The sequence below is a fragment of the Balaenoptera musculus genome, chromosome 19 (assembly GCF_009873245.2).
Source record: "Balaenoptera musculus isolate JJ_BM4_2016_0621 chromosome 19, mBalMus1.pri.v3, whole genome shotgun sequence".
Taxonomy (NCBI): Eukaryota; Metazoa; Chordata; class Mammalia; order Artiodactyla; family Balaenopteridae; genus Balaenoptera; species Balaenoptera musculus.
The window spans coordinates 5,417,202-5,432,260 of NC_045803.1; the positions used below are offsets into that span (position 1 = coordinate 5,417,202).

The following is a 15,059-nucleotide window of genomic DNA, read 5'->3' on the forward strand; positions in this document are numbered from 1 at the left end:
TGGCAGGCGGTTTCTTAACCACCGCGCCACCAGGGAAGTCCCTAGGTTAGCCAATATTTAGACATAGAATTGTCTAAGTATTTTCTTCTAAATTAAAAAAAAATTTTTTTTGTAGGGTCCGTTGTAATCTTTTATAATGTCCCCTCTTTCATTTCTGATTCGGTAATTTGAGTCTTCTCTCTTTTTTAAATCTAGATAAGGATTTGTCCATTTTGTTCTATTTTTCAAAGAACTGTTGTGTTGTCTTTTTCTGTAGTTTTATTTTCTTTCATTTGTCTAATCCTTTTTCCTACCTTCTGCTAGCTTAGGCATATTTTGTTCTTCTAAGATCTTTTTACTTTGTTCTTTTTCAAAAAAAGGAATTTTTTATTCACAATGTAAATTCACAAGGGAATGCATCACAAGTGTGGAATAGGATAAGTATTTTAAAGAGCAGTGCAGTTCTCATCAACAGAAAAGAATTTTTTCCCCCTATTTCGCTTTCTCTTTAGTTTGCACCCATAATTTCATATAGATAAACTTACTGTCATAATCGTTTCACAGTATCTATAAGTTCATTATGCTCTACACCTTAAACTTACAGAGTGATGTATGTCATTGTATAAAGAGTTGTTTATACAACTCATGTTACTCTGTAAATAGTTGGTTTTAAAAAGGCAAATAATTAAAACACGTTGGACAAAACAAAGAATAATGCAGTGTATAACAATTTAAAAATACGTATTGCTGTTTTTAAGGCAATGGTTAGTGACCTAAATGATCACATGCCTTAGTCCTCCAGGCTCAGACTCTAGGTCCTGTCCCTGAGTTTCTGAAACTGAGTAGTATGTTGAATTTGACCTTCTGCATTAATAGGGAATAGAAACGGAAAAGCTGTTTTATAGGGTGTCGGTAGGAAATGTATCATTCTACCCAGAGAGAGTTTTGTATTTGTAATACAGAGACTAGTCCCATTTCTTTTTTTTTTTTTTTTTTTTAATAAATTTATTTATTTTATTTTATTTATTTTATTTTTGGCTGCTTTGGGTCTTCGTTGCTGCGCACGGGCTCTCTCTAGTTGTGGCGAGCAGGGGCCGCTCTTTGTTGCGGTGCGCGGGCTTCTCATTGTGGTGGCTTCTCTTGTTGCGGAGCACGGGCTCTAGGCGCGTGGGCTTCAGTAGTTGTGTCATGCAGGCTCAGTAGTTGTGGCACACGGGCTTATTTGCTCTGCGGCATGTGGGATCTTCCCGGACCAGGGATCGAACCGTGTCCCCTGCATTGGCAGGCGGATTCTTAACCACTGCGCCACCAGGGAAGTCCCTCCCATTTCTTTTTTAAAAAATTTATTTATTTTGGGCTGTGTCGGGTCTTAGTTGCGGCATACGGGATCTTCGTTGCCACGCACAGGCTTCTCTCTAGTTGTGGCCCACGGGTTCCATGGCGGGTGGGTTCTGTAGTTTGTGGCTCTTGGGCTCTAGTTGAGCCGCGCCAGCTCAGTAGTTGTGGAGTGCGGGCTTAGTTGCCCCACAGGATGTGGGATCTTAGTTCCCTGACCAGGGACCGAACCTGTGTCCTTGCATCGCAAGGCGGATTCTTTACCACTGGACCACCAGGGAAGTCACCCTATTCTTATTTCTTAAAGTTACTTAAATTAATTCCCATTTAGGAAATGTTCCTGGATCCAACCAATGATCCATGTCAACCCCTCCCTCTGCTCCAGGAGACTCAGGTTTCCAGACCACTGAATTGCTTCCGCCTCACTAGCAGGAAGTCAGAACAACCTGAGGGCAAAAATAGCTTTTTATTTAAACTCTTTTAGTCTTAAGAGGAAACATCTTGGCTTCGGACGTAATTGGCCCACACAGCCGTAACCTTTTACCTGCAAACTCTTGCAGACAGTAACTTAAACCGGCCAAGGTACTGGAAGCACCAACCCCTCTCTGCTCCCAGTTCCTCCCTCCGGCGCTCAGTGAGCACACCTGGGTGCTCTTTTCGCCCCGCCCCTCACCGGTAGGGCCCCGCCCAGGCCCCGCCCCGGAAGCCCCGCCTCTAACTCCAGAAGCCCATTCCTAAGGACCCGGAAGCGGAGAGCGCGGAGCCAAGGTCACGGAGCGGAGCGTAAGTGTCTTTTTTCTAGCCCAAGTCCGTACTGCGCGGTACCGCTCTACCCCGTCCTCGGGGTGTGGGAGTTTCTAGGGACTTTAAGTCCCAGCACCCGGCCCTCCGCCCCAGTAAATCCAGACGTCGCCCTTACGGGTCGGGTATTTTTTCCCTGGGTTTGAAGTCTCGCTGAGGCCGGTCCCTGCCCTTGACTCTTCTGCCTCTGGTCCACGTAGACACCAGTTTTCGCAACATTGTCCTGCTTATAACGTGTTACTTTCCCGGCCTCCCTTGTGAAGTCCCCTTCCGCGAGGTGGGTGCGCGCCCCCCAGCCTGGCCCTCTCGGCCCCTGGAGGGCAGCGCCGGCCGCCCCGCTCCCGGACAGGCCGCGTCCTCTCCCCGGTCCTGGGATTCTGCAGAGCCCGCCCCTCTCCGTAGACCCCCTCCCTCCCTCCCTCCCAGCCCCTCTGTCCTCGCGTCTCCTCAGGCGGGTCCTTCAGCTCCCCCGGCCTCCCCTTCGTGGTCAGCCCTTCCCCTCACCCCGCGTAGGGGGACGTGACCTGGGCCAGACGCGGGAACACCCAGTGTAGTTACTTCCCCAATTCCACCCCGTTAGAAAATATTCCCTTCTGGTAGGTGGGCATTTTATACGTGAGCGAATGGAATCAGGAAAAGCAGAGACAGAGAGGCTGAGATCGAAGTAGAAAAACTGAGGAGAAAAGAATGAGGGAGAACCAGTGGGAACATAGAGGGTGGCTGGAGGACGTGCAGAGAGATAGTAAAATGAAAGTGATTAAGTCTTGAAAGTAGCAGGTGAAGATAATGGAGAAAGAAATTAAGCCGGATCTGCAGAGATTGCAGGGCAACCTAAGGAAGGGGACCTGGATCAGCCTTAGAAAGGGATAACAGTGGAGAGTCACTTCACACAGAGTACGGGGAGATGATAAAAGAGTTGGAACCTTAGCCTTCAGAGCATCACGGTGCTGGGAGAAAAACCGGACAAAGGGTGACAATAAGAGCAGAGGAAGAGAGAGAGCAGGAAGGAAGCACAGCCACTTGGGGCGCCCGAGAGTGGGGAGGAAGGGAGAGTAACAGACAGAAGGGGTGTAACTGGAGGCATGGTGTAACCGCAGAGATGGGGGAAGAAAGAAATACATAGAGATTTAGGACAGTCATACGGGTTGAGGAGAACGGGTTGCAGAGTGGGGCAGGCCAGGTGTGAGGGAGGAAATGGAGAGGAGGGCAGGAAAGGGAAAGTAGAGGAAAAGAAAAAGAGAAACAAAGGCAGAAATGAAATAGGGAGACAGAGAAACAGAATAAAATGGAAACACCTAATAGTGCAGGTGGAGGGGGGAAGTGGATCCAGATGGGTGGTGAGTTGTTTGGATGTGGATAATTATGTTGTGATAAGATTGATTTGAGTCTTTAGAATCTAATGTATTTAACATTTGTTTAAATTATACAGGTGAGGATGAGAATGGCACAACTCCTGTCTATAAGGCCTGTGCATTTTGTAATTATTTGTATCAGAAGAAAACTTCCATTGGCAAACCCTGTTGAGCAGAGAGGCAGTGACTTGATTCACTAAGATGTGGGTCACCCCCTTCCCTTTTCCTGGTGTGGGGTAGAGCTCAGGGGAGAGAAGTGGGGCAAGAAAAGACTGACTCCGTCACTACATGGTGCCTTTTAAAGGAACATTGAAAGTGTGTTTTGGAATGGATTTACTTCTTTTCTTTTTTTTTAAACTTTTGGGTTTGTTTGTTTGTTTATTTATTTATTTATGGCTGTGTTGGGTCTTTGTTTCTGTGCGAGGGCTTTCTCTAGTTGTGGCAAGCGGGGGCCACTCTTCATCGCGGTGCACGGGCCTCTCACTACCGTGGCCTCTCTTGTTGCGGAGCACAGGCTCCAGCCGCGCAGGCTCAGTAGTCGTGGCTCACGGGCCTAGTTGCTCCGCGGCACGTGGGATCTTCCCAGACCAGGGCTCGAACCCGTGTCCCCTGCATTGGCAGGCAGATTCTCAACCACTGCACCGCCAGGGAAGCCCACTTCTTTTCTTTTTGTTTCTTTACATTTAATTATTTTGTAGCTTGAAATAAATCTTAGTTCATTCAATTTCTTTGTTCCTCTGAATAATTTTTAACTTCTGAAAGAAGCTTTGCTGGTCTCCAATATTCTATACATGTCATTCATTGCGTCTTTAAGAAGGAGCTATGTAATTTCCGTATTTAGGGGATTTTCCTGTTTTCTTTACACTTTCTGTTTGTAGTTTTATTTCATTGTGGTTAGAGAAGATACTTTTTTTTTTTTTTTTGGTCTTGTCGGATCATAGTTCCCTGACCAGGGATCGAACCTGTGCCCTTGGCAGTGATCGTGTGGAGTCCTAACCACTGGACCTACCATCAGAGAATTACCATATCCTCAGTTTTGTTTTTTTCAAAACTTTGACACCAGTCTTTTAGATTAAAAACAATAAACAAATTATGGCTTTTTAAAATTTGTTTCAAATTTATCCCTGGCCTGAGTGACTTAGTGACTCTGGGTCCCCCCATTCCTGAGGGCTGAGATCTGGGCTGAAGCTGAGGGGGCTCTGCTCTGCGTGGGGATGGATCAGGGCTGGTCTGTGACCTGAAGGGGGTCGTCGGGTCCAGCTGAGGTGCCCGCTGCTGCTGTGTACGTGAGGGCCTCACCAGGAGGGGAGCCTGATCTGAAGGAAAGTGTGGGGAAGCTCCCTTGTTGGTCTCTGTGTGGGAGTTTACTGTCCTGAGCCCCTCCTGGGACAGTGGGCAGCAGGGGACTGTCTGTTCCACATGCTGAGGTCTTCCCTGTGTGTGTGGTGGTGACTCAGGAAGGGGGTGTGTTGATTCTAAGCATTAAACAGCATCTTTCCAACTTTCAAGATTGACTGCTAAAGAATCATGTTGCCTAAGGAGTATGCCCGGAAGAGGAGGACAAGGAAAGAACTGGAGTTTGGAATGGCTCTTTCTCAGGTAAAGTTATATTCTCAGTTGATTATTTCATCTTATTTCTTTTTTTCTTTTTTTTTTAAACTTTGGGTTTATTTATTTATTTATGGCTGTGTTGGGTCTTCGTTTCTGTGCGAGGGCTTTCTCTAGTTGTGGCGAGCGGGGGCCACTCACTATCGCGGCCTCTTTTGCTGCGGAGCACAGGCTCCAGACGCGCAGGCTCAGTAGTTGGGGCGCACGGGCCTAGTTGCTCCGCAGCATGTGGGATCTTCCCAGACCAGGGCTCGAACCCGTGTCCCCTGCATTGGCAGGCAGATTCTCAACCACTGCGCCACCAGGGAAGCCCCTCATCTTATTTCTTGAAATGCCATTCTTTGGACTCACTAATCTTGTCTGACTCTGAAGTATCCTGCCTGACACCTGTACATCACAGTCACCCAGGGCCTTCCCTCAGGGCCTGTCCTCTCCACTTGGATTCCATCTCCACACAATCCTGTGACCTGGACCTGGAACTTGTGAAGTTTCTGTGCTGGGCATAGTCCTGGGCAGGGCTTCACACCCTTGGATGGGTCAATGCTGTTGGGCACCAGGGACTGTAGAGGGGCCCCATCTAAATGCACTGTCCTCTCTCTACAAAATAGAATGAAGAAGCTACACGTGGAAGGCAGGTATTAATATGCAGAAATGCCTGGTACGTTCTGGAAGAGACCAATAAGGAGAAATTTGTTCTGAGTTTTTATAATACATTCTCAGCCAAATGACTGTGTCACTGATTTCAACATCTTCATGATTGGGAATGGAATGGAAAGTTCAGAAATAGACATCAGTGATAAGAGGGTGTTTTATTCCATTATCCATTTTAAACTATGAAATCAACCTAAATTGTTGAGATTTGGAAGTTCTTGGAATCAGTTTCGATACCGCCATTCTTCAGTTTTTTGTCTTTTCACTGTGTTGGTTGTGTCCTTTGACACATAGAAGGTTTTACCTTTGATGTAGGTAAGGTTTCAGCTTCATTCTTTTGCAGGGAGGTATCCAGTTTCCCAGCAGCATTTGTTATTGAGACTGTCTTATTTTCATTTTGTAGTCTTAGCACCTTTATGGATACATTTTACATATATGCAAAGGATTATTTCTGAGCATTCTCTTGTGTTCATTTGGTTTATGTATCTGTGTTTATACCAATACTGCACAATCTTGATTGCTTTGTGATATGTTTTGAAATCTAAAAAAGGGAGGTCTCCATCTTTCTTCTTATTCAAGAGACTTTTGGCTATTTGCGGTTTTTTGAAGTTCTCTGTGACTTTTAGCATGATTTTTTCTGTTTCTTCAAAAATTGCCATGGGAATTTTGATAATCATTCCATTGAATCTGTAGCACACTTTGGGTAGCTGGGATACTTTAAGAGTATTAAGTCTTATAGTCCATGAATATGGGATGACTTTCTATTTATTTGTATCTTTTTAAATTTCTTTTAACACTGTTAAGTAGTTTTCAGTGTACACTTCTTTCACCTTCTTGGCGAATTTATTCCTGAATATTGATATTTCATTTGTTTTTAATGCTATAATAGATAAGATTGTTTTCTAATCTTCCTTTGATACTGTTCATTGTGTATAGAAACACAACAAAGTTTTTGCATGTTGATTTTGTATCCCGCAATTTTTCAAAACATGTATTTTGATGTAGCAGTTTTCTTGTCAAAAGGTTACGGCTTCTTCATATCAAACCTTGTCTAGGAAAGAAGATAATTTTGCTTCTTTTTCAATTTGGATTACTTTGATTTCTTTTTCTTGTCTAATTGCTCTGGCTAGTGGTTTCAGTACTTTGTTGAAGAATAGTGCAGAAAGTATGCATCCTTGCCTTCCTCCTGATCTCGGAGGAAAAGCTTTCAGTCTTTCACGTTTGAGTATGACTTTAGCTGTGCTCTTTTCATAAATGGTGTTTATTATGTTGAGATAATTACTGTTTCTAGTTTGTTGAGTGTTTGTCTCTCTTTTTTTTTTTAATATTTATGTTTATTTATTTATTTGGCTGCACTGGGTCTTAGTGGCGGATCCCAATCTTCCATCTTCGCTGTGGCATGGGGGATCTAGTTCCCTGACCAGGGATTGAACCCCGCCCCCCTGTATTGGGAGCGCGGAGTTGTAGCCACTGGACTTGGGCCACCAGGGAAGTCCCAAGTGTTTATATCTTGAAAGTTTGTTGCGTTTTGTCAAATGCTTTTTTCTGCAGTAATTGAGATGATCCTTTGTGACATTTTTTCCTTTATTTTGTTAATGTAGTGTACCACATAGTTGATTTTTGTATGTTGAGTCCTCCTTACCCCTTATAGTGATATAAATAAAATCCACTTGATCGTGATGTCAGATCTTTTTAATGTGGTGTTGAATTTGGTTTGCTGGTGTTTTGTTAAAGATTTTGTATCAATATTCATTGGGGATATTGATTTCTAGTTTTCCTTTCTTCTGTTTTTGTCTGGGTTTGGTATCAGAATCATGCTGGCTCCATACATTGAGTTTGTGAGTGTTCCCTCTTCATCTCTAACATTTTTAGCAAGATTAGTGGTAATTCATTTGTAAATGTTTGGTAGAATTGGGTCCTGGATTTTTTTTGTTTGTTTGAAGTTTTTGATTACTGCTTGAATGTCTTCAGTTAAAACTGGGTTCAAATTTTTTTTATTTCATAAGGATTAAGATTTAGTAGGTTATATGTTTCTAAGAATTTACCTGTATCTTCTCCACTGTATAATTTGTAGGCATTACTGTTCATAGTACTCTTTTATAATCCTTTAAAAAATTTCTTTGACATTATTTGCAATCTCTCCACTTTAGTATCTATTTTCAGTTATTTGAATCTTTTTTCTTAGTCCAGCTAAGTGTTTTTCCACTGAATTTTTCAAAATGCCAACGCTGCTTTGCTTTTATATTTTTCTGCTTTGTATTTTGTTTATCTCTGGTCTAATCTTTATGATTTACCTCTTTCCTTTTGCTAAATCTGGGTTCAGCTTGGGTTTTTTTCCCCTACTTCATAGAGGTATAAAAATAGATTTCTGGTTTGAGATCTTTTCTTTGTCTTATTTTAAGCATTTAGACTTCCTTTTTAGTACTGCCTTCACTGTGTGTTAAAAATTTTGGTATGTTGTATTTTCATTTTCAGCCCAGTATTTAAAAATTCCCTTGTGATTTGTTTTTTGACCCACTGGTGCTTTAAGAATGAGTTGTTTAGGGAATTCCCTGGCAATGCAGTGGTTAGTGCTCCACACTTTCACTGCTGAGGGCCTGGGTTTGATCCCTGGTTGGGGAACTAAGATCTCACAAGTGGCGTGGTGTAGCCAAAAAGGAAAGAATGAATGAATGAATGAATGAATGAATAAAATATTTCAACTTAAAAAAAAAAGAATGAGTTGTTTAATTTCCACAATTTGGGGAATTTTCTTTTTTCCTCTGCTGTTTATTTTTAGTTTTATTTTATTATGATAGAGAACATACTTTTTATGATCTCAATCTCTTACCATTATTAAGATTTGCTTTTTGGCCTAACACATGGTCTGTCGTGGAGAATGTTCCATGTGTGCTTGAGAAGCATGTTTCTGCTGCTCTTGTTGGGTGGAGTGATCTGTACATGTCTGTTATGTCCACTTGGTCTACAATGTTGTTCAAGTCCTCTGTTTCCTTGTTGATATTCTCTTTGGTTCCATCCGTAAGTAAACATGAGCCATTGAAGTCTCATACTATTCTTGTGCTGTTTCTCTCTTCATTTCTGTTAACGTTTGCTTCCGTTTTCTTGGAGATCTAATGTTATATTTGTATATTGTTTTTGTTTTATCTTTTTGATAAATTGACCGTTTTATCATTATATAATGTTTTTTGTCTTTTTATTTTTTCTGGTATTATGGAGTCACCCCTGCTCTCTTTAGGATGGAATATCTTTTCCATCCTTTCACTTTTCACCTTTCCATGTCTTCAGATGTGTGAATGTTCACAGTTTTAACTCTCTGATATGCTCTCTCTGTGGCTCTCGCTCTTGCTCTCTGTTTTCCTCCTGTTACATCCTGTAGTGGTCCCTGCTCAGGAAACCTGTACAGTGGTGAAAGGCAGGAACCCTGGGCAGCCCCCTTCACTGCACTGTACCTTCAGAGGGAATGCATCAAGTATTTCCTTTTCATCATGACGTTTGTTTGAAATGTGTTTTTTAATAATTTTTTTCCACCTTCTTTTTTTCATGATTTTTAATTCTCCAAGAAGTTTATAACTTCACTGTTGAGATAAACTTTTTCTTAATCTGTGAAAATAATGTAGAATACTACTATTCTAATTTTGAATCGATTTTTAAAAAATTAATTAGTTAATTTATTTATGGCTGCATTGGGTCTTTGTTGCTGCATGTGGGCTTTCTCTAGTTGCGGCGAGCAGGGGCTACTCTTTGTTGCTGTGCACGGGTTTCTCATTGCAGTGGCTTCTCTTGTTGTGGAGCACAGGCTCTAGGTGTGTGGACTTCAGTAGTTGTGGCATGCGGGCTCAGTAGCTGTGGCTCGCGGGCTCTAGAGCGCAGACTCAGTAGTTGTGGCTCATGGGCTTAGTTGCTCCGCGGCATGTGGGATCTTCCCGGACCAGGGCTCGAACCTGTGTCCCCTCCATTGGCCGGCAGATTCTCAACCATTGCGCCACCAGGGAAGTCCTGAATCAATGTTTATTATTAGAAAAAAGAAGGAAACTCTTGTCCTGTTGTTAATGCCCAAGTATGTAAATTTTAGTGGCTGAAGTTGTATTTATATTTTTGAATATAGTTATTTTATTGAGATTGGAGTTAAAGTATTGGGTTTTTTTTCATGATCATACCATTTTTCTTTTAGTAGACTATTATGGAATCATGTTGACAAACTAAATTCAGTACAGTTGATACATTCTCATTGTCTGAAAGATGCTGAAATACCCATGAATAAAAGGGTGATTAAAAAATTGAAAAAAAAAAAATTGAAAATATGTCAGGAAACAACTATCATTTCAGTAATTTAGTGTGGACATGTGTGTGCATAAGTTCATGGATGTGAACGGCGTCCCTGGTTTAGATAAACAACATGATTTTAAAACTATGTATTACATCTTTTGTAGTCGAAATTATATCTTCAATATATTCAGTGGCCTTGAATTTTTTCTATGCTATCATGTTAATGGTTTAAATTGTAGTAAGATTACTAAAATTTTTAATATATGTGTGTGTGTGCCCACATTTATAATGGCCTTTCATGCTTTTCTTTGTTCACCTTGGACTTTTTTCAAGTTTTCTCAGGTATCCCTCTGTCAATGTCCTTTTAATGCTCTCTGTTACTTATCTGTTTGATTTTTAAGTTTCAGTTTCAGAGCCCAACCCTCTGAGTTTAGGTGCTTGCTGTGTCATTTGTTAACTTCTTGACCTGAGTCAAGTTTCTCAGAGGGTCTCTGACACAGTTTTTTCTTCTGTAGGATGGGAACAGATCTTTCTCTAATGAGCTATTACGTTGATGATACGTTCATACCCATAAAGCACTTTATAGAGTAATGTTTAGATTAATATTACAGTAATTTAGAGCAATAAGAAGTATTCCAGGGACTTTCCTGGTGGTCCAGTGCTTAAGAATCCGCCTTCCAATGCAAGGGATGTGGGCTCGATCCCAGGTTGGGAAACTAAGATCCCACATGCCGCAAGACAACTGAGCCCCTGTGCCACAACTAGAGAGAATCCCGTGCGCTGCCACGAAGAGCCCATGTGCCGCAACGAAACATCCTGCATGCCACAACAAAGATCCCACTTGCTGCAACTAAGACCCGATGCAGACAAATAAATAAAATAAATTAATTAAAAAAGAAAAGAAGTATTCCCAAACTTTTAATCATTGTTATCATCATCATAATTGAAGATTTTGACTTTTCTCTAGAGCCATTGTGGACTTTGTCTCTCTCAAGACGCCACTCAGACTGCAGCTCATCAAGATATTGACTTTCCATTACTGTGTAGAACATAATATCAAACGCATCTGGATAGACAACCCATTGTTGAGTTTTATTTATAGGTGTTTCATGGATTTTCCACAAAGATGAAAAACCCTTAGTAATTGGAAGATATCATAATCTCTTATGAAAAAGCATACAAAGTTAAAATTAGAGACACATAATGTCTCCCAATACTTCTACACAGACCTGGTAGCACATATACTTCAACCAAGTCAGTCCTTACCCCTTACTCCTCTTTTCCTTTTGTATGAAGATATGAACTCTCCTTATGGCCCCTTGGTGAAAATATATTCTCATTTCAGGAACGGTTGGCCTTCGAGGATGTGGCCATAGAATTCTCTCAGGAGGAGTGGGAATGCCTGGACCCTGCTCAGAGGGCCTTGTACAGGGATGTGATGGTGGAGACCTACAGGAACCTGCTCTCCCTGGGTGAGGATAACTTCCCTCCACAGCTGGGATTTGCCTTTGCATCTTCCCCTCTGTGCCTCTTGGGAGGCCCTGTTTCCTTTGATCTGAATAGCCTGTGGATTCAGACATGAAGTGCCATCATGCGTTTAAACTGACCCTTTCTTTGGATGATCTGTCCATTTCATGTTACATCAGGAGTTGTTCCAGAGCTTAATTATGTATAAAGCTCAATGGCAAACTTTAAACAAATACCCAATTTCCCATTTTCTACCTTTTGGCTTTTGACTTAGTGTTTCTAGGAAGAGAGCTCAATATCTGCATATTATATACTGTTCCCGATGCATTTAGAAGGAGGCAGTGGATGAATTCGTGTAATATTTTTCCTGACCCACCTGTAATGTCCTCACTCCTTAGTTGAAGAAAGAGCTGTGATTTTCGGAAAACCGTAGCACTTTACATTTTTTGTTCCGAATCAGGAATTTCTGTTTTTGATCTGAATAGTATCTCCCTTTTGGAGCAAGAGAAAGAGCCCTGGATTGTGGTGAGTGATGTGAAAATACCCAAAATCCAAATGGGTGGGAATGTGTGAAAAGTGTGAACGCAGATGGGATCTCATAAGGGCAGAGAGGAAGCCACAACATTAATAGTGTTTGGGAAACTTTTCTCACGGTGGAGAGTTTTTTTTGGGAAAACAGAAGTTCATTTATTGAAAAAGTCTCAGAGGATATTTTTCATCTCCTGGAGTTATCACCCTGTCCTTCATCCTGTAAAATGTTTTCTTTTACTCTGCAGTGGTGCTGCAGCTCCTACAGAGACAAAGGCAAGGTCTTTATCATGATCCACAACACTCATCATCTGGCTTTTGTGGACTGGTTTTTGCTTGACTTTGAGGAGGATGATGAGGGCTGTTTGATCGGGGTCTCTTGCCCCTTCATGTCTCCTTCTGGTCTTGATTCCCCTGGATGCTCAGTTCTTAGTCCACATAGATCAGAGCTGATGCCTCTGGAGTCCCACCCCTGAGCCCATCCTGGTTTGATCAGAGTTGCTGTACTTGGAAGAAGTAATCAGAAGATGTGGAAAAACTGGCTGCTCTGTATTCCACGTGGCCCCTCAGCACCTGCCCTAGCTGTCTCAGGTCCTCTCTGCTGGTTTAGATCCCTCAGCCATTTCTTCTGTTCAGGGGTGTGTGGAACAGCTAGGTGGATTGGATCTTCTGTGCTTGTACTTAGGAAAACTGTAAGGACAGTGGATGCAGAGATCCTCTTTTTGATCCTAAATGCTACAAGGAGACCAGTGGTGAATCTGTCAGGCTCTTAGCTTGGCATCTGTGGGTTGAGCACATGGTCCCATCTCAAGATCTTTTAGTGTCTGACCCTCACATGTTGCATTGTTTTTTTGCTCCTGTAATGCTCTCCTTAGTCTTGGAATGTTGACTCTTCCTGATTTTACATTCTGCTTAGTTTGTATGATTTTATCTCTTAAATTCCTTTGCAGTATAGTCCTAAGGTCTGAAATTTTATCCGGTTTCTTTGCTCTGATAATGTACCCATGTGTTATAGGGAACTTGTGGTGTATTCTCTATGGAGTGTGTTTACTGGTTACCAGAAAATATTTAATGGAGACACTTTCCCTCATATGTTGTAATATTTTCCTCCTCCGTTCAAAGTCACCACTTGAAGCTACTCATTGGAGTGGTCAGCACGTTTTGGGACATGAGGTAGAAGGTATCACGAGAGCCTGTCTGATAAGTCTTTCCAGGTTTTTTTCTGGCTTTGGGGACTGTCACAAAAGCCTGTCTCAAGGGCACTATGACAATGTTGTTCACATATACCAGCGATCATACATTTTAGTCTCTGTAAATGGTGTAGAAATTTATCCCAGGATGTTAAATATGAACTAATCTGTTGTTGATGCCACATTTTTCATTGCCTGTGTGCCATTGTTCATTTACCTCAGCAGCTAATTTTGAAGAATCTTAATGAGGGAGCTTATGAAGTGGAATGATACTTTCAGTGATGAAGCACCATTTGTTTTCTTTAAGACAGTGGTACTTTCATTTTGTATATTCATATGCATTATACATGATTCTTATTTCTATTTATTATCAAGTTCATATATTTTGTGTTAATCTTCGTGTTTTTGTTTTTATGTTTGCAATGTGTGGGTTGGTTGATTGGGGAAGGCCCCCTCCCGCCATGGTAGAATTGATCAGTCCCTTTTAGAGTTCTTTATGTATTCTAGATGTTAATCTGTTATCAAATATATAATTTGCAAATATTTTCTCTTATACCATAGTCTTTTCACTTAGAGCATGCTTTAATTCACAGTATTTTATAATTTGGATATAGTCCAATTTATCTGTTTTTCTTTCGTGGCCTGTGTTTTTTGGTGTTATCTGATAAGTCCTTGGTGAATCCAATGTCAAGAAACATTCCTTGTATGATTACTTCTAGTAGTTTCATACACTTGAGAGTTAGGTTTAGCTTTTTGAACCATCTTGAGTTAATTTTTTTCTGTCGTGTAAGATAGTGGTGCAACTAAATACTTTTGTTAGTGGGTTTCCAGTTTTCTCAACACCTTTTGTTCAGTAGACTGCCCTTCTCCCACTGAATGGTCCTGACACCCTTGTGGAACATCAGTTTAGCGTATACACAAGTTTTTTTTTCTGATGTCTCTGTTCTGTTTCAAGGATCCCTCTATCTATCTTGATGCCAGTACCACATTGTTTTGGTAAGTTTAGCTTTGGAAGAAGTTTTGAAGTAAGTGTGAGACCTTCAACTTTGTTTTTTTTCAAGCTTATTTTTGTTATTCAGGGTCTCTGGAGATTCCATATGAATCATTGGATGGATTTTTCTGTTTCTTTGGGAAAAAGCTATTGGGATTTCACTAGGGGATAATTTGATGTGTTGACCAGTTTGTGTAGTATTGACATCTGGACAGTATTGACTTCAGTCTATGGACTTGAGATACCTTTGCATTTATCTGTGTCTTTTATAAGCTTTTGCAGCGGTCTTTTTTTTTTTTAATATTTATTTAATTATTCGGCTGCGCCAGGTCTTAGTTGCACCACTAGGGATCTTTAGTTGCAGCATGCAGGATCTTTTAGTTGCAGGAATCTTTAGCTGCGGCATATGAACTCTTAGTTGCGGCATGTGGGGTCTAGTTCCCTGACTAGAGATGAACCCCGGGCCCCCTGCGTTGGAAGCGCAGCTCCTTAGCCACTGGACCACCAGGGAAGTCCTTCAGCAGTCTTTTTAATTGGCAGTGTACAAATCTTTCCTGTCATGTATAACATTATGTCTAAGTATTTTATTTTATTATTTGATGTTATTGTAAATGGCATTGTTTTCTCAATTTCTGTTTTGATTGTACATTTTTAAGGTTTAGAAACCGAATTGATTTTTGCATGTTGACTTGGTGTCTTGTAAGTTTATTGCAGTCTTTCATTATTTCTAGCAGTTTTTTTTTTTTTTACAGAATCTTCAGGGTTTTCTACATGTTATATAATGTTAGAGATAATTTTGCTTCCTCTCGCTATTGGGATCCCTATTATCTCTTTTTTCTGCGTCTGTGTTCTTTCTAGGACTTCGGGTATTATGTTTTTAGAAATACTGAG

At 41.3% G+C, this 15,059-nt stretch overlaps 2 pseudogenes; both read left to right on the forward strand.

Annotated features, from left to right (window-relative positions):
* Positions 1 to 12,229, forward strand: part of LOC118885142 — a 584,965-nt pseudogene extending 572,736 nt beyond the window's left edge.
* The window catches only part of LOC118885090, a 97,920-nt pseudogene that overhangs the window by 21,995 nt on the left and 60,866 nt on the right, over positions 1 to 15,059 (forward strand).